A 25732-nucleotide genomic window follows, 5' to 3' on the forward strand; every position below is an offset into this window, starting at 1 on the left:
GACACTGCTTCAAAAGTTTTAACCCACAACACACCAATAACTTACAAAACCCATGTCCTTTTGTATCAATATTGAAATAAGTGTGATTTGGGGACATCAGTGTCCTGGATCTTTCTGGAGCCCAAGGGATTTCTCACAGCATTAAGCACAAGGAACCAGTTTGGTGTCCCAGTGACAGAGTCAGGGATGGGTTTTGTGCAAGGAAAGATCATTTACTTCAAACACTGGTAGGTATTAAAATTGAGGTCCTATCCCCATGAGCATGTTCCCTCTGATAAAATCATGGAATCATAGGATCATTAAGGTTGGAAAAGGCCAAGTCCAGCTTTCACCAAATACCAACATGAGCCAGATCACAAAATGCCACACCTGCTTGTTTTCTGAACACTTCCAAGGATGGAGACTCCACCACTTTCCTGGGGATCCTATTCCAGTGCTTAACCACTCTTTCAGGGAAGAACTTTTTCCTAACATCCTGGCCCCCATCCCAAATCTGTAAGAGAGTGTAAACCACAGGCTTAAGTTTAGGGGTCTTTGCAACGAAGCAGAAGATCCCATTGCTCTACCCCTTTCCATGATATGCATTTTAATAGCACATAACTCATTAATTACACCATAAATCACTCCTGGGCTTGCTGTACAGAGGAAAGCAAGGGAGTTGTTTTGGAAGAAGGCTGAAAGGGCTGAAAGTGAGACAAGTTGGCAGGACCCATGGACAGCCTTGAGCCAGCAGAAGAGAGGAAGGAGCTGTGGGCTGAGCAGGGCCCCAAGCAGCCAAGGCTGAGAGGGGTGGAGCTGTCCCACCTCACTGGTAGCACACATTGGAGCAACCCCAAGGCTGACATGAAATGCTGACTGGGTGCTCCTTGCAAGAGCAGTGCCTCTTTGGTGAGCTGAAAGGAGCAGGTCCTGCACAAAACCACTGCAAAATGGTCTCGAGTCCCCTGCAAGACACGTGGCTGTAAGAGCTAAAGGAGCTCTGGAGATCAAGCCTTCACTCTGGAGTCTCCTGACTTCTCCACAATGGAGTTTATAGCCTCAGGGTGGCTTACAGACTTACACTACCCCTGCACTCCCACACTGACCTGAGTTTTACAGGCTGCACATTTGCAGGTCATCGGTTCAAAACTAATTGCTATGACCTCACATAAAATAGTAATAATCAACTATCAATAATACTTTGGGAACTGGGGGGAAAATGAAGGGAAAATGTTCATTCTTAACAAAACCTGGTGCTGACGGTCAGGAAATTGAACCTTCTGCAAGCATTAGTCACAGGAGCCAAAAACATTGCTGCTGAGTGTTTCTGGGGAGCATATGCTTCATACACTTGAAAGATATTCTTCTATATCAAATCTTTGTAATTACAGAGACATGGCAAATAAAGGCAGAAATCATAAAGATTTCCTTTTCCTCTGGTAGATAATCAGTCCAGGGTGTATTTATGTACAAGCAGAGAGCTGTCTCCATCCCAGCCTCTGTACTCCCTGCATCTCCAGGATGCAGTCCGATGAGCAGCTAGCTGGTGTTCCCCTGATGAATCAAACCATTTGCTGCAGAAACACAAGATGTAGGGCCAATATTTTCAAAAGCTGCCTTTAAAACTCTGGCAGCAATTTAGTGTGGTCATGTTTCCGAGTGTGAAGTTCTCCATGTATGAATGCTTGCACTCAGGATTTATTTGCTTGGACTGCACTCACATCCGTGCAGGGAGTATGACCATGAACACAAAGTTTTCCATGTGCTATCTGCTAGATGGGGGAAAATGAGTTTAAAGGATTAAAAGCCAGGTAAGGACTAGAAATCTGGTAAGGATTTGTAGTTCCAGGGTGGCTTTTAGGGCTTTAGGACAGTCAGTGAATTAGAGGAAAGGAAAAAAAATTACATTTACAAACCCAACAGTTTTGCTACATTCACTATTACCTTTCTTTCCTTGCACTTCACTAAGTGGAGGAGCAGTTTCTTTCTGTGGACACCTGGAAGCACAGCAGCACAAAGCACAGTGCACAGATCCCAGAGCGACCTCAGAGCTGGAAATGGTCTGGCCACATCAGCATCATCCAAAATCAAAACTAATTAATCCTTCAGGGAGCACATCAGCTCCAGTTATGTGATGTTAACATGACATGAGACTGTAATCAGGACCTGAATGGGGACCTTCTGTTTGGGGGTACTAAACCTTTCTGACTTTGCTTGGGGACTCCTTGCACGCCCCTACCTCACACCTCGTTTGTTATCCAACGTGCTTAGAAGGGAGAGGCCACAGCTCAAACTGAGCAGGATGTTTGCAATGTGTATTTTTGAATGTTCTGTGATGTGCAGCATCTCATCCACAGGGCAGGACCGCACCACACTGTGCAAACCAGGAAGATGCCACTTGCCCCAGCTCACAGGCAAATCCACCCTATCTATGTATCACCCCCATTTTAAGCCTTTTCTACTTTTAAAGAAAAGCTAGATTTAATACAGAAATAAACCCACCAAGAATCCTGCAGTTTTCATGGAGAACAGTGTGCTTGCTCAGGAAGCGTGAAATTAAAAGCTCTCGAGCGTGCATTTGCCCAGCTCCACATCACATGTACCTCATCAGCTCTGCAGCAGGGCAGGAGCTCAGTCACCAATTCTCTCCATGGCCTCATCCTGCAAACATGCACCCCTGCAAGCGAGGCTTACTCATGGAAACACTATGCCTGCATTCCCAACTGTGAGCAGCTCAGGAGGAACCTGCTCCCTGGGCTGCCCTGGGGACACGGCTGGCACCTGGCACTGTCCCAGAGTCAGCCTGGCACCATCAGGAGGGCTCCAGCAGCACAGCAAGCCACCAAGCCCGGCCAAGAAATCCCATGTGCTCCGAAGGACACCCTCTGGCCGTGATCAGGACTCACTTGGGTGTTTTCTGTCAACACAGGACACCAAAATCTCTTCTCAAAAAAAAAAGTGCCTCCAAACAGTTTCCAAGAGGCTCCAGAGACATGCCCAGGAGTTTTACTGAAAGCAGCTTGCCTGTCTCTCCATCCCTTTGTTACCAGAGTTTGCTTTGTGCTGTGCCATCCTTCTCCTTATGAAAATTTGGATGTTGGAACAGCCCCCTTCAACAGCCTTCATGTCCTCAGGGCTGGGCATGAGACACACAAAACAGACTCCTGAGAGCTGAATCCCAAACTACAGCAGCACCTCACATGTTTTCAAGGCTGAGTGATGGCCAGTGTCCTGCTCCTCAACACCTCAGACACAACAGGGCAGGAGAGCCTTCAGCCCACAAAAGGTTTTTCTGGGGCAACACTGGACCACACCAGGTCTGGAAGCTCTGTCACCTGTGAGGCTTCTCAGCTCAACCCATGGGGGCTGTAACTGTGTGCTGTGACACATGACCCTGTGTCCTTGCCATGCCCTGCTGGCAGGCTCTTCCCATGTGGAAGAGAAGAAAGCCAAGGGACCTGCCCTTTTTTGAGGGATGGGGTAGCAAACACTCCTACACTACTTGCTTGCAAACCTAAGAGGGTCTAAATTTTCATAAGGAGAGCAAAAGCATACCACAAAAGAAAATCTGGTGACACAGGGATGGAGAGACAGGCAAGCTGCTTTTAGTAAAAGATTTGTGACCCCTGGAGAGAATCCCCCTTGGGTTTGAGGGGTTGAGGTACTTCCTAGGACCTCACACACCCCCCCATGGACCACGGTGTCTCCAGTGGGGTTCAGAGAGCCCCTGCCAGGACCCCCCTCCCCACGGCTCCAGCTCTGTTGGTCACAGTGCCCAATGCACACGTAACACATTCCAGACTCCTCTGGTTTGACAGATGAGTATTTTGACAGCTCAGAGAAAACACTTTGCAAGATGCACAGTCAAAGGCTCTTTCAAGCCGAGATGTTGTGGAAAGCCGCGCGAGCTCTCCAAGGCGCTATCGCTCTCTCTCTCTGCCAGCCAGGCTAATGAAAGCTCCCTGTGCAGGCCAGAAGATGCAGCAGGGAATAATACAGTCCTTTAAATAGCATCCTAGCTGGCTTGAGGAGGCCACGAACGTTTTAACTCACTTATAATTTTCCTGTGGTTCAACCCTCTCTCCCGCAGCAGCCTGCTCTGGGCACTGTGGCCAAGCAAAGGCTTGGGGAGCCTTGGAAATGGCATTAACCAACAACCCGTGACTGTTCTGGGACTGCTCCTGCTCGTGTCCTTTCCCAAGCAATTCCCACCCTGGGCGTGCTGCTCAGACCTTCATTACCTGGAGGAATTTGGCACGGGAAGACACAGCACTGAGATCAGCAGCAGAGACCTTGTTCCGCCCATGACTGAACTCAAAGAGCTGATTGCTTCAATGACACAAGGCACTGGCCAGAAAATTCTCCCCTAACATCTTCCATGTGACATTTTTCCAGAGGCAAAGCCAGCTAAAGATGTCTCTGAATGTTTTCCTCCTTAGGACCTGTTCAACCATCTGCAAAGCAGGTCAGTGAAAGAAAACACTTGGCACCAGAGGGGAAACAAAATAAGTGAGATTTAAAGAAATTGCACAGACCCCATTTGCAGCACGACCCACGAGCAGCAGCTTTGGCATGGCTGCAGGACAGAAAACTGCCAAGCAACAGAAGGACTGGGAGTCCCTTCAAGCAGCTTTGCTCAAGGACAATCTTGAATAGGGGACTGAGTCCTGAATAATGAGGAGGAGAAGAAGAAAGATGAGGGCATCATTGAGAGGTTTAGAACTTCCATATAGAAAGAATTATTTAAATTAATTCCCAGTCTCATGCCCCACAGGAAATTTTGAAGAAAATCTTGCGATTCAGTGGCAACAGCAGACTAAATAAAAAATAGAGGAAAATTTCTTTGGGGAAAAAAATATCAAAAGGATCATTTTCTCTGCTGAAAGCTGAAATTCTTCCACAAAAGAGTCATTTTGCCACTCCCCAAAAAACCAGAAAAAAATACCAGCATTTTCCATTTTAATGGTTGCCTCATTGTCTTAACTTCAATGTTCCTTCTGCAAAGCCTCCCAGCCCTGCCCTGGTCTCCTGATGCCCATCAGCTCTTCAGGACAGAAGGTTTCTCTTTTGTGCAGTTCACAGCACACAGTCTCAGTGTTTTAATCAGGTTGTACTACTGATGGCAACACTCTGATACTGCCATACCTTCTGAGCTTTGTGATGCTGAAAGTGTGTTACCAGAGCATGTCCAAGGTTCTGGGCTTTTGCTCTGTTTTAATTTCCTCTTGCTTTTCTCTGCCACTGCCCCAAAATATGTCAACTTCTCATCCCAAAGGTTTTGTGCTACAGAAATAACTGGTGGCACTGTAATATTTTTTGTGAAGCAAATGGTGGCAAAAAACGTAACACAAGTGTCCCATATTTTACAGGGGTATTTTAGGGACTGCCTCTAAGTTTTATCAGGTGTTTTACTTTGCTGTGCAGGTCTACAAAGGATATTTTAAATCACCCATCTTGTAGTGGGTTTTTTGCAGGTCTGAATTATGTGTTGCATAGATCTATTAACAATCTGCTCAAGTTTATTATATTAGGGAAAAGGTTTATGGAAGTATCAGCAGAACCAGATCTTCTTTTATCTGGGAACATCTGGTTTATCTATGAGCTTTTACCTGAGAAAAGCACTTCTTTGTATTTTTAACAAAAAGAAATTTGGCCTCTTCCTCACTTATTTTGTGATTGGGAACAGATAATTTGCATTAAGCTAACCATGGTCAGGGTTCCTCAAACTTAAAGCACAACTCTGTTTGCTACAAGTCCATCTCCATGGAGCACTTCCAGCACAAGAAAAAGGCATCAAAACAGTTTTTAGTGGGAGCTGGACAACTTTCACACCTCCAGCTGGAGCTGTGTCAGAAGGAACCATTCTGAAATAACATGGCTCTTCTGGAGACAGTGAGTACAGGTGACTTTCCATCTCCTTTCCAAACTACAGTTGCAACAGCTCCAGCTTTTCAGGCTGTAAAACAGCCCTTTGGCAAGTTTGTAATGAGGGTGTCCCCATGCCCTGTCACCAGCACAGTGGGGAGCAGGGCACGCTGACAGCACTCTCCCATGGGGAGTGGACCCATGCCCAAATCAGTGTCAGCAGCAGGCATGGACCTGCTGCTGTAGGACTTGCCCTTGATTGCAAAGCTTGATCACAAGAGAACAGATTTGGTGCCTGGTTTGACCTCCTCCAGCATCTGTTTAAAACATTCAGTGTTCCCAGTTCTCAAACATGGAGTTACTCTGCACTCAAATTTTGATGAGGCCATGTCATAAAATCTCCCCATGGTTTGGGATAGAAGGGAATCTTGAAGATCATCTCTGTCCAAGCTCCCAGCCACGGACAGGGACACCTTCCACTAGTCCAGGCTGTTCAGAGCCTCATCCAGCTTGGCCTTGAGAACTTCCAGTGATGGAGCAGCTGTCATTTCTCAGCTTCTCTGAGAAAGTGGTTCCAGTGCACCACCACCTGCAGAGCAAGCTGTTTCTTACTCATATTGAATCTAAACCTGCCCTCTGTCTGTTTGAAGCCATCCTTCCTTATCCTGTCACTCAATGCCCTTGTAAAAAGTCCCTCTCCAGCTCTCTTGAAGGCCTTTTAGGTACTGGAAGGTGTAGCCTTCTCTTCTCTTTTCCAGGCAGGACACCCCCAGCTGTCTCAGCCTGTCTCCACAGCAGAGGGGCTCCAGCCCTCTGATCACCTTTGTGGCCTCCTCTGGATTTGCTCCAGCAGGTCCACATCCTTCTTATGTTAGGGGCCCAGAGCTGGACACAGCACTGCTGGTGGGGCTTCATGAGAGCAGAGTAGAGAGGCAGAATCACCTCCCTGTATCTTCTGGTCACCCTTCTTTTGATGCAGCCCAGGAGACAGTTGGCTTTTTGGCTTCATGTGCTCATTGTCAACCTTCTTCAGGGGCTATGTTGAGCTTCTCAACCACCAACACCACCAAGTCCTTCTCTATGGAACCCCACACTGCTACACTTTTCCCCAGGGCTGGTACATACCCATTCTCCATTCAGCCTGTGTTTGTGCTTGGAATTACCCCAGGGCTAGCACACACAAAGGTGCCATCCAGGGACTTCCCTGACATTTGTGACCCCCAGCCAGGAGGAAGCAGCCTGAGAGCACATCCACGGCTCAGCTGCAGGAGCCTGCAGCCCAGAGAATTAAGCATTCAACAACCACTAAACTCAAAAATAGACAGTAGGCGCCAAAATCCTCAGCTGTGGCTCCTTGGACTACGCTGGATTTACGCTGATTTAAGCCAGCTGAGGATCTGCACCAGCGGGCCAAGTCCTGCTGTCCTACCTCAAGCTGATGGCCAGTTGACGTGACTGATGACTGAGATTCCCATTTAGCCTAACTGGAAGCATGAGCAGGGCCTGTGTAGTGCTACCATTGTTGACTCCAGCCTTTTGTCTCGGGCTGTAACCGATAGGCCTAATAACCGAAATCATCCTGCATGCATTCATTCACCCTCTTCACAAACAGCATGTTATTGAGCTCCGTGGTGAAAAGGCATGCACAAACACAATGGGGCTGGGATTAAGCCCAGCTGCATTACCAAAGTAAATACTTTTGCTGCTGACAGTTTGTCTGTGGGGATTTGGAGAAAAGTTTTGTGCATCTACTTAGGCAACATATGGTTTTATTTTTCCTGTTAACAAAAACAGTAGTGGTCAAAAGTCAACACCCTCTGATGACTGTTCAGTGGCCAGTGTGGAATGGGCTTGGTGGTCTAAGTCCAGTTCCTTACATGTCCACAAAAAAAAAAAAAAATCATTTTTTTCCTGCATTCCTCTCTCACTTGGCACTGCGGTTTGCAGGAAGCCAGGGGGGTTTTGAGGTTAATCTCATCTGTCCTCCTTTCTGATTGAAAGCAATGGGTGACGTGGTTTGGGTTAAGATACTCTGCTAGCTTCTTTCATTCCCCTTGTGATGAAAACCCCTCCACAATCTGTTTCCTTGAAGCCTGAAGAGAGTCAGAATTAATCCGCATTAGCTGGCGGCCGGGGCATGTCAGCCAGTCAGACTTCTAAAGCAAACACACAGCCATGAGGAGGAGCAGCATGCCAAGAGCACAAATGGTCTGAATTTAGCCCTTCATCTCCAAGCTGAATGCACACTGTTCTCCAAAGATCTCTGCAACACTCAATCAACAGCTGGTCACCTCTACATCTGAAACCAAGAAGAAAACCCACTAGAGCCTGGCTTTATATTTGGCAATTTACCAGCAGGCTGGTAAAGGGCAAAAGATTGGCTGAGCTGCCACAAGTGCCCATCTCACATAGCTCCAGTGAAGGAGCTGGCAGACACTGGCACTCAGCATTTTTGGGAAGAAAAAAACACCCCCATCATCAAACCCCCCATAGGGATTCCCCTAAAAGATTTTAAAGCTTTTAAGGTGCAAACAGGTCTTGTCTACGCTGAGGTAATGAGAATTACAGCAACTAGAGCACAACTGCTAACACTTAGCATCTGCAGGGTCAGAGGCAGCTCAGAGCTGGAAGGAGTGTTAACTAGATCCACCACATGAAGTAATTGTTTTTAAGGGAGTGTATCCAAGCTGGAACACAGCGATGTAGAACATGCACACACACTCAGACAGGTGTAATCCCAGGCACAGTGGGTGGTAAGCAAGGCTGAAAAATCACAATTAGGAAGCCAAGATGTCTAATCCAGGCTTCCCCACCAAGATGAAGGTGGATTTTTGAGGGCCAGATCCTGCATAATGCCCAGCTAGTCCTGTAATGTGTTTGCAACCCTCAGATATTCCTGACATCTCGAAGCTGAAGGCTCAAAGTGTTTTGCAGGGGATGCTCAAACCTGCCCACAAACAGCCAGAAATGGGCAGACAGCCAGGGCTGGAGGGATTAAACCAGGCAGAAAAAGTGCTGCAGCTTAGGCTGACAGGCAAATGGAGCTCAGAAATGGAACATCACAGTCCCATAAGTCACACACATCCATCCACGGAGGAAAAAGGGAAAAGGCAGAAATTGTTTCTACTCCTATGAAAGACAATCGGTGAAAACAAAAGCTTATCTCAACATTTTTCTACAGAAGTTCAGGGGTTTTCATTCAAGAAGCAAAAACTGAAAAATGTTTGGTTTCTGGCAATCAAAAACTGGAAACATTTTGGCCAGAAATCAAAACAATTTGGGATTTCTGGTTTTTGGTTTTCATTTGGGTTTTTGCCAAACTCCTTAGCTTACTTTTGCCAAAAAACAGCACATTTTTCAAGCTTTTTCTTCCTCAATGAAAACCTTAAAATTGTTGTTGAAATTGGACATTTCCCACAGATTTTTGTTTTGATTTTTTTTTTAAAAAAGACATTTTCAGCAAAAATAATGTTTTGAATGAACAATTTCACCCAAGAGCTCTGTAAGCAGATCCATTGGAGGGACTATCATACCCTCACTTTTATCTCCTCTCCCTCCTCTCTTCTCTCACCCAGGGGACTCAGGGTGGTGATCCTGGTTTTGACCATCACATGGCCAAGCTTCAGAGCTGTGGAGCTGCCTTGGAGGACAGACAACTCTGAGCTGGGAATGGCCTGAGCTTTTTCTGTGAGATACCAACTCTCAGGAAATAAGAAATGCAGCAAAGGAAAATAAATATCTGGAGTCTGGATTCAGCAATGTTTGTACTGGGAACATATTTGGGCGTGTGGCTCTGGGAGAAGAAGCTGCTGGTACGTGTCCTCCAAAGTGCCTAAATGTCAATTATCCTCAGGTTTGTTAAAGCTGCTGGGCCTGGGTCTACCACAAAGAACTGGTACAATCTGTATTAATGTTCAAAGTTTGGCACAAAAAATGTGGATGGGAAAGATGGACAAGAAAAATTAGATATTATGGACTCCTGACATAAATACAGTGCTAGGGACTAAACAGAAAATGGAAAACACTAATATATGTCTGCTCTGAGCACTGAGCTTGGAGGTGGAACTGAAGAGCAAACCCAGCTCAGAATGGAGAGGGTGTAGGCGCCCTGTCTCCAGGGATAGCTTTGATCTGACCCAACACTGAAACCAGAAACTGCACAGAGGAGGAGGAGGAAATCTGCACTGGAGTCAGAGTGCCAGAGTTTAATACTGCACCTTTACAAAGCAAATTACAATAAAAATTTGGACTGGGTTTTGAATTTCAGTCATCCAACCAAAGAGATCTTGGAGCCCTTGTAAGTAGAACCATCTTATGGCTGCATTCCCCCTTTAAGTACCCTATTTTTCTTGCTTTAAGGCCTGTTTGGGTGTTTTCTGTGGTTATTTGATGCCCTTCCAGTGCAGGCAGAGGAAGACCAGGAGAAGGAAGGCCAGCTCAGGGACAGCAACCTCACTTGAGATGTCAGTGGTGAGTGGAAGAGTGTGCCAGGTAGAGGAGAGGTGAAGAGTCTCAAATTTAGGCAAAAATGGGATTGCCACACAGCAAAAATGCCAGCGTGGAGGACTTTGAGCAGGATGTTTGGAGAGATCAGCCAAGACAAGAACTGCTGGCAGAAGGAGATGGATTTGGGGTGGGTTGGAGAAGGGGAGGAATAAAGAATGTGTGGGTGAGGAGGAGAGAGGTCATCAGCTGGTTATGAGGATGGAGGTATTGTCAGGATTTGGGGATGGGTCAGGGATAAGGAGGAGGGTCTGAGGAGCTGGTAAATTCTCATAGTCCAGGCAAGAAAGGAGTAATGAGGGATTGTCAGGGGGCTGGGTGGTCAATGAGGAAGAGGAGCAGATGAGGGGTTTTCTTTTCTTTTTCCACGCTGGCCTTTTACACTTTTTTAACTCTGATTCTCAGCAAAGTTTATTTAAGCTTTGACACAGTGCAATGCTGTCAGCTGAGCCATGGTTAACAATGCTGTCTCCGGAGCCCAAGGCAAGCAGGGCAAGGGGAATAAATTAGTTTAAACCTCTGTAAAGTTTTCCCAGTTGCAACAGGGTGAAAGCACAGGCACAGTAAATTACTGCAGTTCAGCTCGCTGTTAATTCAGCGTCTGAATTCTCCAAACACAGAAGAGACACTCTGTCATTGATGCAAACCTAGAAACAAGCTAAAATAACAGCACAGGCTGGTTTCAGACGCTCTGACATGGAGCAGTTGGCTTGGGTGGTGAGCTGGAGCTGCTTGTGGTGAAAGCTTCACAAATGGAGAGGTGGGTGAAATGCCAGACAGCCCTGGGACAGAAGGAAATGTTTATATTGATTTATTCTGACATTTTGAACTGTTGTGTCCTTGTAATAAACCACGCCCCAGGCGTGGGTGTTACTTGGATTGCCCTGACACGAGATAGCAAGGAAGCCAAGAAAGGGAAACTGAGGCAGGGTCCAGACCCGACACCCAGCTGCACAAACCCCTTTTGTGGCCCTTTATCAGGGCTGTTTTCGCCCATTGTGCACTCACATAGTTAAGAGGATCTAGGAAGCCGCGATTGCTTTGCTTTCCAAAGCCTTTACTCAGGAAAAGACTAATTAAGTGGCTGTGTTATTACAGCAGGTCCTGGAGTCTCCGAACACAACCAGCGGCGATTAGGCAGGCGTCAGCTACTGGGCGGGATTTCCCACTGCCCAGCTGTGTAATTATCGCCGCAACTCAGCCAAAATCCTCTGACAAAGAAAGCCAGCTGCAGGCTGCGGGGCTGGGAGATAGCACATGTCCAGTGGAGACAGAAAGAACAACCTCTTCTCTGTATTTTCCCAAAAGAAAGACCAGGGAGGAGAAGCGCACACATTCCTGCGGAGGAGCAGATGGCAGTGATGATTTTTAGGGAGCTCCTGGAATTGGAATCAGGGGTGCAGCACAGCTTGCTGCAGTTTTTTTGGGGGGAGTGACTATTCACTGCCTTCCTCATTTAGGGACATGGAGGTGGCAGATGAGGGCTACTAAGGAGGGAGGATCTGTTGCATTGCTTTGAAATATGTACCCCATGCTGCAGCATCATCCCTGCAGGGAGGGGCTGAGGGCTGTCTTTAATAACCCCAATGAAGCACTGAGAGCACTGCACATCGCCCAAAGTGCACTTTGAGCAATGGAGAAGCTTTGGGTTAGTTTCTAGAAAATATTAGATTTCTATTGTCTGTGACCCTGACGAACCTCCTGCCTCAGTGTCCCCATCTCTAAGGTGAAGGTGTCTGTGTTGGGCACCCCAGGGGCTGTCTCAGCCACATCACACGATGCCTTCAATCAAGCTGGGCAGAACCCAGACCCCCATTCAGGAGCTTTCTTCTGTCAGCTGGGGCCACCAGATGCACCTTCAAGAGATGTCTTCCTTGTCTGTGGTCACAAGGCTTTGTCAAAAGCCAATGCACAAAAACATCCATTTCCATTTATGTGTGGTTGTTCCCTTCCCAATTTCATATCATCATTGAAAGCTTTCTTTTTACTCACATCTGAATTTTTTTGAGCAATCCTGTCCCTTCCTACCAACAGCCTGACAGGACCTTTTCAGCAGGTCCCTCCCAAACACTGTTTGCTTGGTGGAGCCTGCAAGCAGGGACAGATTTCACCTGCTCTGCTGCATGAAGAATCCACCTCATCATAAATGTCCCAGCCCCAGCCTCCCACTGCATCCTCAGTGTCTGTGCAAATCTGCCAACCATTACTAAATCCCTTCTCAGAGGGCTCTTCAAGCCACAAATCCATTTACTCTGAAATTGCCTGACACACGGCCTGGATGCGTAACGGAGAGTGTGACCTTCCAGCCATCAAGCATTGCTAATATCTCAACTATTTCAAGTGTTTAATAACCAAATTTAATGCAGTGAGAACAGTTTGATTGAATGCACAATATCTGTAGCAGCTAATTAACCACAGTAGCCCAGAGAGGTCTTGGACTTGATACAGCTTTTCAATATAATTACAAATTTTTAACAGCAAAATGAATTTAAATCCAGTCTGACACAGCAATCCATCTTCATCTCCAGATAAAAGGTAGCACATGGGGTATTAACATTTAAACAAGAGCCATGGGCAGTGGAGAGAGACAAGGAGCATTAGCAGATGTGCTGAATTAATTACTAACAGCACCACAGGAGGGGAGGGGGGTGAGTACTTCACATTTTACAGGTCGGACTTACAGCACAGCCACTCATTCTGCTGGCTTTGCCTGCAAAAATTAGCCTTCATGTCAAATGCAAAGCCATTTAGGTCTATCTGTGTCTGCACCACAGCTCCAGGTGTGTGATTTCTGACTCATCCTCCTCTTCCATGTGCTGCAGAGCTCACAGCAGCAAGCACAGATCATCACATCCCTGATTCTATTACAGCTGTTCCCCAGCAAAGTGGATCTGACAAGAACCCCCATTTCTCTGTGCCTGGGTAAGCAGAAAAAAAGCCCAAACTGTCCTCTTGCTTCTGTCTTGCAGGGGAGCACTGAAGGGAACCATCTACTCTCCTGTGAGCCATGCCTGGAGCTTCTCCCGAAGATTTCCTCCTGTCCCCTTGTCCTGGACATGTTCTATGGCTTGCAGGGACATGAGGATTTGAGAACAGACCTTGCAGGGCCAAAGTTGGAATTCACTTGTTAAATTCATGATGGCAGTTGAACTGGATTTTAGCACAGTAGGTGGGATTCATGATCCCCTAGAGGAGCATGCCAGGCAGTCTGGGGGATTCAGGGTGTGTTCCTCTCCACTGGACCTAAAATATTTTAGATTTGATACAGGACAGGAGAGGGTTAGGTCCATTCCACAAGCTGAGCTTCTTGGAGACCAGAACTGTTGCTGGCACTGATGGATGCAGCAGGCATGGGGTAACTTCCATGCAAAGCCCTGACATTCAGCAGTGTCTGACCTGAAAACTCAACAGCCATGAGACACCTTCCCAGCCAGCCCTCAGGCAACAAGAACAAGAGGGGAAGAATACAACATTTGGTGGTTTAGTTTGCTTTCTTGGTTTGAGACTTCTGCATTAAGTGAGCCTCTCCTAAAATCCAGGAAGGCAGGAACCAGATTTTAAGTGAAAGGTGAGATCTCTACTTTAACAAGCAGCCACCTGCCCTCAGCTGCTTGGATGAGGCATTTTCAGCCTTTCTGGAGCCTGTACTACTGTAAAGCCAGCACAGTGAAAGTGCTCCCAGTTTGCACTGGTGTAAATAACATCAACATCAGACTCACAGTAAAGCAGACAAAAAACCCAATGAGAATAAAACACAGACATCTTACAGTCATGGTGGTGAGCAGCACTGGCGAATATTTGTAGTTCTGAATAAATAGTAGGACATGAAGGAACTATTTGTTCATACTGTTGGAACCCTTTAGATTCCTGCTTAGCTTGTATCTGTCAGATACATTTTCCCCCCAAGAGCTTGTGAAGCATAACCATAAAATGTAGATTTTTAATTGATGAGTTCAAAACCAGGATGACTCTGCCAAATGTGATAGCATCAGCTGGTGGTGTCATTTGTCATTGTTAAAGGCAAATAAACCAGTGAGTTAATCAAAGAGGATGAAAAATGAGGTGGTTTCAATTTTTGGAGTCCTGAATCCAAGTCCTTCTCCTTTCTTCTCATCAGTCTAGGCCAAAATGCCAACAACACCAGCTGCCCAGTAGGCACTCATTCAAAAATCCAGTGTAGACAACACATAGGCACATTCTCAGATGTTAAAACCAAGGACAAACAGAAGGAGATGTTACTGAGCAGGAGACAAAGAGGGGGAAAAAAGAGTTCTCTGGAGAGTGCAGCTGAAGGAGATGAGCAGAGAGGCAGCCCATGCTGCTCAGTCCAAGGCCCCTCAGTATCAAACATGACATGGGGTCTCTCTGTAAGGACAGAGTGGTGAAAAAGGTTCATTCAAGGACCCCTTGGACTGCTGCATAAAAACAAGCAGAGATCAAAATCTGAGCATTTGGGAATCCTGCTTGTCAGCAGCTCCTGGAAGCTCAGTTCTGGGATTTTGCTAACCCTGTCAGGATCCCAACCATCAGCTGTTGTTCCACCCCACAATCACTGCCCTTGGCTTGCAGACAGGAAGAGCTGCTTTCAAATCTTTGCTCTCAATATGCCAGTGCTGATGTTGAGCAGAGCCAAAGTAGGAGAGAAGATAATCCATTTGGTCCAAAGGTGTCCTGCTTGTCTCTCTTGGATCCCTTTGGTGGAAAGACAGGAGTTATTTCCCAGATGAAGACCTAGTGTATTTCATGTAGTACCTCAATCTGCTAGAGCAGGCTCTCTGATGCACAAGGGATTCAGACAAAGGGTCTCTTATCTTCTACAGACTCTGGCTTCTCTGAACCACTGTGAAGAAATGATGCAGCCCAAGCCCATGGAGGTGTACAGGCCCTCCCAAATAAATCTCCACAGTGATCACAGAATCACAGAATATCCTGAGCTTGAAGAAACCCATAAGGACCAATGAAGTCCAGCTCCTGGCCCTGCACAGGACAGCCCCAACAATCCCAGAAGGTGTCTGGGAGCATTGTCCAAACACTTCTTGAGCTCTGCCAGGCTGGTGCTGTGACCACTGCCCTGGGGAGCCTGTTCAGTGCCCAGCCACCCTCTGGGAAGAGCCTTTCCCTAAGCCTGTTACCACTGCAAAGCTCATGTATGAGCTGAAACTTTTGCATGGTGCCTTATGGCTGACCCCAGGACAAACCCAAGGTGTTCCAAGCCCATGGCCAACATCAGCAAGAGCATCTCTCCTCATTCTGAATATTTTGAAGGCATCTTCTCATAATTTCCCCCCACCCCCAAGTCCATCCCTCACTACTTCTCCTAGCAAACTTCACTACAAATCCAGTCCCAATAGTCCTGAATTTACATGCATTTATAGGGAAGTGAAAGACTGAAACAGCATCTCCTGGACAGCTCTGTCCTGGTCCTCCACCCAACTGCCTTTACTCCAGCCACAAAAGCCCAGAAGTCTGTAACAGTTCTTATTCCTCCCACATTTTCCCCTTTCTTAACTTTCCCTCTCTTTAACATGAAAATCACACTTTACTTTCACTGTCCCTTGACACGAAGTTTGTTTATGCAGGATCAGAACAGACAGTGAGGGAGGACCAGATACGTCTCCACAGCCAGCTGTGACTCCTTTAAATTCCATATTCCTGGTAACCTCAAATTCATCTGGGGGTTCAGATGGAGCCAGGTGAGCTGCTCAGCTTTGCACTTTGAGATGCTGGAAGAAAAAAGCTGTTTTCTTCAATATATGTGGAATGTCTTCCTCAATAGATGTGAAATAAATGGAGAGAACAGTGATGTTCTCTTTGCTCAGAGCTTTCACAGTTTTAGGACTTTAAAGCTTGCTGCAGAAAAATAAGTGAAGACTTACCCCAGAACCCAATGACATCTGTGAAAAAAACACAGAATGGTAATTCAAACAAAAACAAAGCCATCTCTTCCAGGACTTGATCTTATGTTCTCTGAATTTGACCTCCTCTCCACTAGTGTGTATGAAAATATCCTCAACAATGAAACATTTCTTCATAGGCAATTATCTTAATTTTTATTACACAGGAATTCCTTTTCCTGTCAGACGGGGTTTGGGTGAGCTGAGCACTGCACATGGCATCTCTAGTTCCTCCCAGCAGATATCACAGTGAATGATCTCACAGAATGTGCATTTCCTCTCCACAAAATTTCGAAATGGGACCACCTCCCTACAGATTTCCTATAGCCTAGAAGGAGATTTTACCTGATTTGTCCCACCAGCTCAGTGAGAGCAGTGGCTGGACTTGCTGCAAGCTTTTAGGAAGCAAAGATTGAGCCAGAAGAGAGAAATGCTATTGTAATAAACAAGTGGAAAGCAAATAAATGCTGGAAAGAAGAAATAAACTGCAAGAAAGAAGCAGCATGAAGGAAATTTGGTATCACAACTGGTGGAGCAGCAAGGTTTTGAAGTCAGTAGGTATGAGCAAGATGTTTTCTCTGCCTAAAATGCAGTGACCAGCAGTGGCTTAGTGTACACAGTAGCAATTGGCCTCAGAGATCAAATCATCCTACAGGGCTCAAGGTCACCTCCTTTACCACTGAATATCTTGAGCTGGTGTCTGTTAAGGGTTGTCTTTGCATCCCCAGGTCTGGCATTGCAGAGCACTGGTCGTGGTCTCAGACCCCAAGTACCCTGTGCCAGTGGCTCAGCACATGAGCATGTTCCCTTTCTGAAAGCAGAAACTAAACCAAAACCATGTGTCATCTTGCCAAAACTCACAACTCCACCCTAAATCTCATGACCTTTGGAACCTCAGATCCTAGCAGCAAGTCTTTTACCTCTACCTGGAAGGAATTCCTTGGTGGAGAGCACCCTGTCCCATATGCCCCTGCAAAAAGGGAAATAGGGAATGTTTTCACACCAATGAGCTCTCAGCCCCACTGAAGAGAGCCATTGTGGAGTGACTGCATTATAAAAGTTGTTAAGACCTCTTCCAGACCATAAAATATGCAGCAAAACAGAGTGCCAAATACCAGTCCTCTCCATGGCCCAAGACAAAGAGCTGCCCTGCAAAGCATTAATCCCTGCAGCTGCCTTGAACTATTCATGTCTCTTGGCTTTATGTAAGGAGCCATTCCATTCTAGCTACCAGCCTCTCCAAAACAGAGATTTGCAGAGCCTTTAACACAATTAAAGGTCATTCTGTCAACAGAAAACCCAAAGATTTGAATGGGAGGCTGTGACTTAGCAGAGAAGGCCAGACTGTTTATCTTCAGTGGGGAGTAAGTTTACCCAAAAATGCAGTTATGATTGTTTCTCCCTTACACACATCAACACCCCTTTCTTTCATCCAGCAGCTTCCTGGGTAGTGCATTCACTTGGGCTACAAGGGACCTTGCATCAATTTCCTCCTTTTCCTGGGGCCATCTGAAAATCTCCCATCTTCCTGCCTCAAACCACGAGACCACAGGACAGAGCTTCACAATTAGGCATTTCCAAAGCCCCAAGGGTTGAATTATTGAGGTCAGCACTGCAGGGCCAGGGTGCTGTCCCCTGAACCGATCACACACCACCTCCTGCTGCTGGGGATGGCAGGAGGAAGGGGAGCTCACCCAGGGGAAGGTGAGCTGTAGGAGACACAAAAGCAGCTGCAGAAATGTGGGAAGAACAATGGTTTGCTGGGCTCTGTGCAAAATACACCCACATCCAGGTACAGGCTGCAATGTGCCATCTGAGTCACCCTGTTAAAGGTCTCTGGTGGGGTTTTTCATTTTCTCTTACTGACACTATTAAACCTTTCACACATCAACATGAATATGCCATGGACAGGGTGTCCCTTTCCATAGCATCCTTGTTGGTGGCAGGGAAAGTGGAACTACATGATCTTTAAGGTTCTTTTCAACCCAAACCATTCTATGATTCTGTGAATATTGGGAAATTTAATCTCCAGGCTGGAGAGAAAACCATGGGCTCTCCTTCTGTGGCAGAATGGATTTTTTAGGATTTCATCATACAAGTCTCTAAGAAGTAGATTTGAAAAACATCCTCTGCCTGAAGATAAAGCATTTTTTCTTTAAACCAAAGGAACATTTTGTCTTGACACAAGAATAGGATTTTTTTACTTCTTGGGTTATTGAAATAAAGCTACAAATTTTAAGCTTAGCCACAGGAAGACCACAATTTTTTACAAATGTTGGGTTCTGTAGCTAAGGCACACAAACAAACAAACAAACAAATATCTGTTTCTCACAGCTCAGCTTCTCATCCCAATAAAATACCTTTCTCCAAACAAGTAGTTTTTAGTGAGTATGAGATGCCACATTTGGTGTTTGCTTATTTGAAGACCATGGGATCTCTGCTTAAAAACAACAAGAAGAAATTGTCCCTAGTGACAGGAAGCCCATGTTTCTGGCATAAAAAGCAAAAGCAGCAGGTGCATAATTGCACCTTCAGCTGGCAGCTTGTGACAAGATTTGTCATAGTGAAAGTCGTTGCACCAGCATCCAGCCCTCATCTCACTTATTTTAAGTCAAAAGGAGGCAAAATGGGAGGCTGTGATCCTGGACTTCAGCTGGAGCAGGTTACATGAAAGGGCCTAATAGGCTAAAGACTCTCTGGAAGAGAAATCCCCAGCTTCCACCCAGCATGGTCCCTCTAATTTGCCCAAACCTTTCCCCAGGATGCCCAGCTCACACCTTTGGATGAGTATTGAAAACTCCTAGGACGAAACACAAAACAAAATAAAACAGACTAAAAACCCCCCAAAAACAACAACAACAACAAAACCCCCAAAAAAACCAAAAAACCAAAAGCCACTAAGAGCTGGCAAGATTAGCCTAATTTGTCCTTCCCTGTGAGTCATCAAAGTATTTTTAAATGAACTTTGAATAACAGAGCCCTCTTCCCTTGTTCTGCCCATGTGGTAGATGAGAGGTCCTGGCCCCAAGCAATGTCTTATGGGCATCATTCTGAACAGGAAGCAAAACCAAAGTTGCTCCATTAGCAAAGGAACTTGTTTTCCTCACCACTCTGGTCTGGGCTGTCCCAAAGCCCCTAATGGCTCTGGTGCCCTTGCTTGCAAATGCTCTGATGAAATACTACCAAATCCTGGCTCCCAAGCCCATCTCACACCAGTTTTATGTGGCAGCAAATCCTCACTTTAGAGGCTCCCAGAAGTTTAATGTGCATGACTGAAATAACCTGTCTGTTTGGTGACCCAAAATGGCTCAGACAATTACACATCCACTGGGATTCTCAGAGCTGTGGGGTGCATGGAAACCAGTCTACACTGAGCCATCAGCTGTGAAAGCATTTTCACTCCTTAATATGTGAATGAACCGGGGGGGGGGGAAATGAGATCAGTGCTTTTCCAATTATTATGGCATTTTCAATTCAGTTTTTGGGTATGTTACTAACAGCAGCTGGACACTACTCTAAAATTTCAGGCATGTTGGTGCAAGCTCATCTTTCCTGTGTGGCAGCTCCAGTGGGGTTAGAGATGATGTCACTTCAAAGACCCCAAAATAGGGTTTAATAACTGGAAAATGCTTTATTCTGTCATGTGTCAGCACACCCAAGTGTATTATGCAACCTGGTCTTAAAGGGGAACCACACCTAGGGCTGTACATCAGCAATTTGAGAAAAGCATCTTTTGGACTCCTTCCCCAGCATGGCCAAAGGACTATTGGAAAGAGGATGTAAAAAAGCAAAACAGGCCCCCAGACAGATATATTTTAAAACGGATTTTGAACTGCACAGAATTTAAAAAAAAAAAAAAAAAAGGAGTAGCAGGCCTAATGAAACCTATTTGCCTAATGAAACCTATTTTTTTGGAGACTTTTCTCCTACAACTTTTTCCCAGAACAGGAAAGATGTGGCCAGCAGTACACTTTGCACTGTCCAGCAGTGGAGGGGCTGTGGCTTCATTCTGGGGACCAAATGACTGCTCTCCCCACCAACAGCTTGCACAAATCCATTAAAAACCCAAACTATTTATGAGGCCACCTTGCCTTTGCCAAATTTTGTTGAAAAAAGTGACTCAGGTGAAAGTAATGACTGGATGGCAGAGTGTTTGCTGAGGAAAGAGAAAGGACCAAAGGTGGAATGAAACTTATCCAAAATACTTGGAAAGATCCTTGGTCTTTGATCTGGCTACCAGTGAAAAACCACAGGCAATGTGCCTTGTGCAACAGGCTGCTTACAAGAGCAGACAGTACTGAAATCCATGGGCAGGGACACATGTCAGTAATGTTTCACTGATGTGCAACCCTCCAGCCTGTTCTGTCCAAACTTACAGGGATGCAGGACTCAGCTGCTCTCGGCTACAAGCCCAAACCCAAACTCTGTTAGCAAAGGCACTGCAAATCAGGACCAGATTTTGAAATTCTGGGTAGCATAGGCTTCAGTTAGGCAACTTTAGGTGGAGGTGCAAACCTCACGTGGTAGGTAGAGATGTTGCTCATCTGCTCCTATCTCCTGGCTAATTTTCTGATTATTCCAGAAATGAGTCAACCAAAGGCACTTTTTAAGCCTCTGTGGCAGAGAGTGAATCTCAATCCTCCACAGCCCAGCTCCCCTCGGTTTTGGGTTTTTTGTGTTTTGGGGTTGGCTGCTGAACACCTGTAAAAAAAACCCTACTGTGGGGAAAGCAGTACTTGAGCTACCCCTGGAAATAAAAATGCTGATTTCTGCTGGAAGAGAGCAAGGATGTAATCCTCATGGATTTTCCACCTGATCCAACCAATTCCAAGGCAAAGTTCAACCACCAAATCTCAGAGCTGGAAACATTTCAGCTGATCAGATCTCTTGGGCTCGGGGGTTGCGTTTGCCTCTCCTTGGCTGTACCTCCTCACTGCCCTCCTTGTTCTTGCTACCCCTCCTCGTGTTCCCCTTCCCCAGCCCAATCCCTTTCCCAGCTCCCATGTTTACATCAAAGAAAGCACTGCATCCAAAGAAGTGTGACCAGCAGGACAAGGGAGGGGGTTCTGCCCCTCTGCTCTACTTTTGTGACACCCCACTGGAGTGCTGTGTTCAGCTCTGGGATCCCAGCATAAGAAGGATGTGGACCTGTTGGAACAAGTCCAGAGGAAGTCACAGAGAAGCCCAGAGAGTGGGAGCATCTACCCTATGGAGACAGGCTGAGACACATGAGCTTGTTCAGCCTGGAGAAGCTTCTGGGGAGACTTTCTAGAACCTGCCAGTACCTAAAGGGGCTACAGGAGAACTGGACAGGGACTTTTGAGGAGGGCATGTAGTAACAGAACAAGGGAGAATGGCTTCAAACTGAAAACGAGCAGGTTAAGATTAGACATTAGGAAAGAAGTCTTTACTGTGAGGGTGATGAGACCTTGTCACAGATTGCCCAGAGAAGTTGTGGATTCTCCATTCCTGGAAGTGTTCAAAGACTGGATGGGGGTTCAAAGTGTTCAAAGGTTGGATGGGGCTTGTAGTAACCTGGTCTAGTGGATGGCATCCCTGCCCATGGCAGGGGCTTGGAACTGCATGATCTTTAAGATCCCTTCCAACCCAAACTGGTTTATGGTTCTGTGATGTTTATCTCTCACCTGGGTCTTTTTCACAGTTTTTCTTGACCCAGAAGGGAAATTTAAGCTTTTACGTCCAGTCTCTGGGCTCATTCCTGCACAGGAGACAGCAGCAGTTCCCTCAAAGAGGGCTGCTCTCCTCTCCAAAATCACAGCCCAGCCTCCTTTTCAGTAGAGGACAACATCCCTTCCCAGGGTGTTCAGCCCAGCCTCACGCTGCGGGGCTGATGTGAGCATCGCTGGCAAACTCCCGACCCAGTGTCACTCTGTTATTAAAACGTGCCTCATGCTCAGCCAGCAAAGTCCTGGGCTGTTTTGGGTTCCACAGTCTGCTCATGCTGCTGCTGAGCATTCTGCAAATCTGTGATGATATGGTCCCTCTCCTACAGGCACGACGATATAATTAGTCAAAAACGTGATGGAAACAAAGATAAAGAGAAAACATGGGTAGATCTGGCACAGAGCCTGCTGCTCTCTTCCTTTGTTTATAATATGTGCAAGGGAGAAAAAGCAGAGGAGAAGGAAGGATTTTGTGTATTTGTGGTGCACGCAGGTCTCGCAGCATTATTAAAGGCTAATTTGATGATCTGTAGTTTTACATTCTGTTCTTCCCAAGATCTGTGAAAAAGTACATGGGATAGGCAAAGAACTCAGTGCAAGGGGACTCTAAATCTCTCTCCAAAGACAATTAACTGCTCTGATCATTCAGTAATAATGAGTTCATGTTTGCAAACTAGCCTGACCACAGAATGTGCTGAACACATTATCATCAGCTCCGAGCTCCCTGAAACCTGATCGTGCTTCAAAACACGCCGGGCTCCTCGTTGGGCGGAGCGCCGCTGCTTTCTCATCCCCTGCCTCCAAATTTCAGTATTATTTTAAAACTATAATTGAATTTCAATCCTCTGTGTGTGTGTGTGTGAAGAAAGGAAACACTTCTCCCAAGATTTACTGCATGTCTGTTACTGTGTGGGCTGTTTTGACTCTGCAGCGTAGCACAGACCATGCAAACCGCGCACGATTGGAATCGGTTCAAACTTTTACAGTCCTTCAAATTGGGGCTGGAGCCGGAGAGGAAATACTAAAATCCTGTATATACAACTTCTGTCTGTGAGGGGGAGAGAAATTCCATGAAAATTAAGAACTCAATGATGTATAAATTTATATTCTGTTTAAAGGGTGGGTTGAGTTTTTTTCCTTTTTTTCTTTTCTCTTTTGAGTCTTTCATTTTTTTATTTTTTCTGTTGAAAAAACAATTGAACTCTTATATAAGGAAATCCAGGATCTTTAAATAACACTGGGTCCTGTGAGCTGGTGGCAGAATAGGGGCTCAATCTTTTTAAGCCAAGCCATCTAATTAGCATGTGAGCCAAGTTTTATGAAGGTGAGTCAGTTCAGATGTGTTGCTCCTGAGAAAACCGAGCCAATTTCTCTTAATGGCATATGCTGTGAGTAATTAAACCGGATTCTGCAATCAGTATATTGTCCTTCCTGGCTGCAAACAGCTGCCAGGCTACAGTCAACAGGCCCATCCCCAGCAGCTCCTGCCTGGCAGGGACTGGAAAGGCCCATGGCCAGGATGGGAGGAGGAGAGAATTCAGGATGCTTTTATCACCCTCTGATGGCCTTGCCCTAAAGAGCATTTCAGTACAAAACCCAGCTCAAACATTATAACCTCATCCTGGGCTTTCCACCAGTGCAGTGCCCAGTGCCTGGTATCCAAATAGCTCCACTCCACCAGCACAGTCCTAGCACAGTGCTGATCTTGGAAACAAGGACACCATGACCTGCCCTTGCTGGCTTTCCAAAGGGACCTCACAGCCTCCCCAGCTACTGCACGTGGCTCTCATCCACAAGGAAGCTGCTCTAAGCAGGACTATTCCCATATTGTTTCCATTATCTTTTTATGACTGTCATGTGGACAGGGGAAAAGGGGAGGCGGGAGGAGACAAATAAGAGGGAAAGAGAAGCAGGATGTCAAGTTCTGCCTTTGAGGAGGGAGCTGACAAAAATGCAACAGTCAACTCCCTCTAGCACGTATTTTCAGACACTGAAAATCTGAGTGAGCACAGGCAGCCCCACAATGGGAAAGACCCAGAGCTTCCCTCAAATGCCATTTTACAGCCCCCCATTGCAAGCAGGAAGGCTGTAACCTCCATCCCCCTTCATTTTTTCACTTTTTTTTGTTTGGTCCCGGGCAATTTGCTCTTGATCCCACAGGTCAGGAGAAAGTAAGCACAAGAGATTGATAAATTGCTTTCTGCCTGGAAACCCTGATGTGGCTCCAGCAGGACACAGCGCCCAGCCCGCCCCAGCCGATGCCACATCCTTCTGCCCCAGCAGTGACACACACAGCCCCTGGGTCACAGCACCACAATGGGCACCTCACAGCAGCCCCCAGCACCGTGGGTGTTTGCAGCCTACACCCTCATGCACTCCCTTGCATGCCCCCAGGCCCTCACAGGCCAAACCATCTTGTTCTCCATCCCTGTGACAAATGTCTGACCCTGCTGGGTGCTATTTGGAAATCAGGATTGTTTAATTTCATTTTGAGTGGCTCCCACTGGTGCTAATGTGTTAAAGTGCTGCAGCTTGTCCTCATGTTGATGCCACCAGACTGGAGGAGCTCATCTGTCCTACCCCACATGGGTGTCCACACCACCAGGCTTTGGCTCTGCTGCACCAATCTCCAGCAATCCCTGCTCTCCATTCACATGTCAAAATATTTCTGAAGTTCATCCTCCTGTGAGGAGGAGACTAAAATAAATCTCACTAAATTGGTCAGTGAACAAAAGTTTGCTAACCTGGTCAGGGCAAGAAAGGCAGAGCTGAAGAGTTCTGATCTGGTTGAGAATTGTGTGCTGATATCAGACTGGCTGTCAAAGGAAGAGACAAGACACAGATGAGAAAGGGAAATCATCTTCTCCAAGTACTATTTCTAGCAGAAATTCTGCCCTGGTGAAAGCTTTTTCTATAGCTGGTCTTTACTGGGATATTTCTTAGAGCTGTGTGTGAGAACCTCCCCTGAACTCTCCAATATATCCTGAAATAAAGCATGTAGAGTTACTGCCTTTGTATTAGGGCACAGACAAATCTCAAAGCAACACATCACATGCAAAGTGATTGCATCCAATACTCCTCCAACACGGCAGCAAACATTGGATGCACATAACTAGGGTGGATTTTCTTGTCCATGTATGGTCACTTTTCCATTGATGTTTTAACCTTCCCTCAAAATAAATAATTTTTATAATGGATTTTTTTTTGACCACAGGAAAACCTTCAGCCCTAAAATGCACATTGCAGAGCTTTATGGGAGCTTCAGTTTCCTCCTGAGGTTTCTATTTTCTGCAGGGGAAAGAGGTGCAGTCAGACTGCACTGGAAGAACAGTTTGAGACCAGAAAGGAGACAGCAGGATGGGCACCAAGGTGGCTGAAACAAGCTGGATCAGAAAAAGCAAATTACTGCTGTCACCCTCAGCTGCAGCAGATTCAGTTCCGTTTTAAGAGACCCAAGAAGATTTCTGTTTTCATCAAAAGTGTCTGCAAAAGAAAAATCACTTTCAGGCAAGGACTCATTGTTTCCTTCCTTTCTGCTGAGTGATGACAGATCTCACAGAAGCCCTAAGCATAGGTGAAGTGGGAGAGCCACATAAATATAAGTTAAAATGCAGCTCCACTTCCTTCCCGTGGAATACCATCAGCCCTTGTAAATTCTGCAATGTGAGCAGCTGCTTCAGAGGCAGAGGGGAACAATAAACAGGGCAGGAAGCAATTGCTGGCATTGCTGGAGGTGACAGAGAGCCCAAAATCAGGATCCCTGTGGAGCTGTGGGCTGAGTGTATGCAGTCCCTATGGGGGATACAG

The sequence above is a fragment of the Serinus canaria genome, chromosome 4, assembly GCF_022539315.1.
Source record: "Serinus canaria isolate serCan28SL12 chromosome 4, serCan2020, whole genome shotgun sequence".
In the NCBI taxonomy this organism is placed as follows: Eukaryota; Metazoa; Chordata; class Aves; order Passeriformes; family Fringillidae; genus Serinus; species Serinus canaria.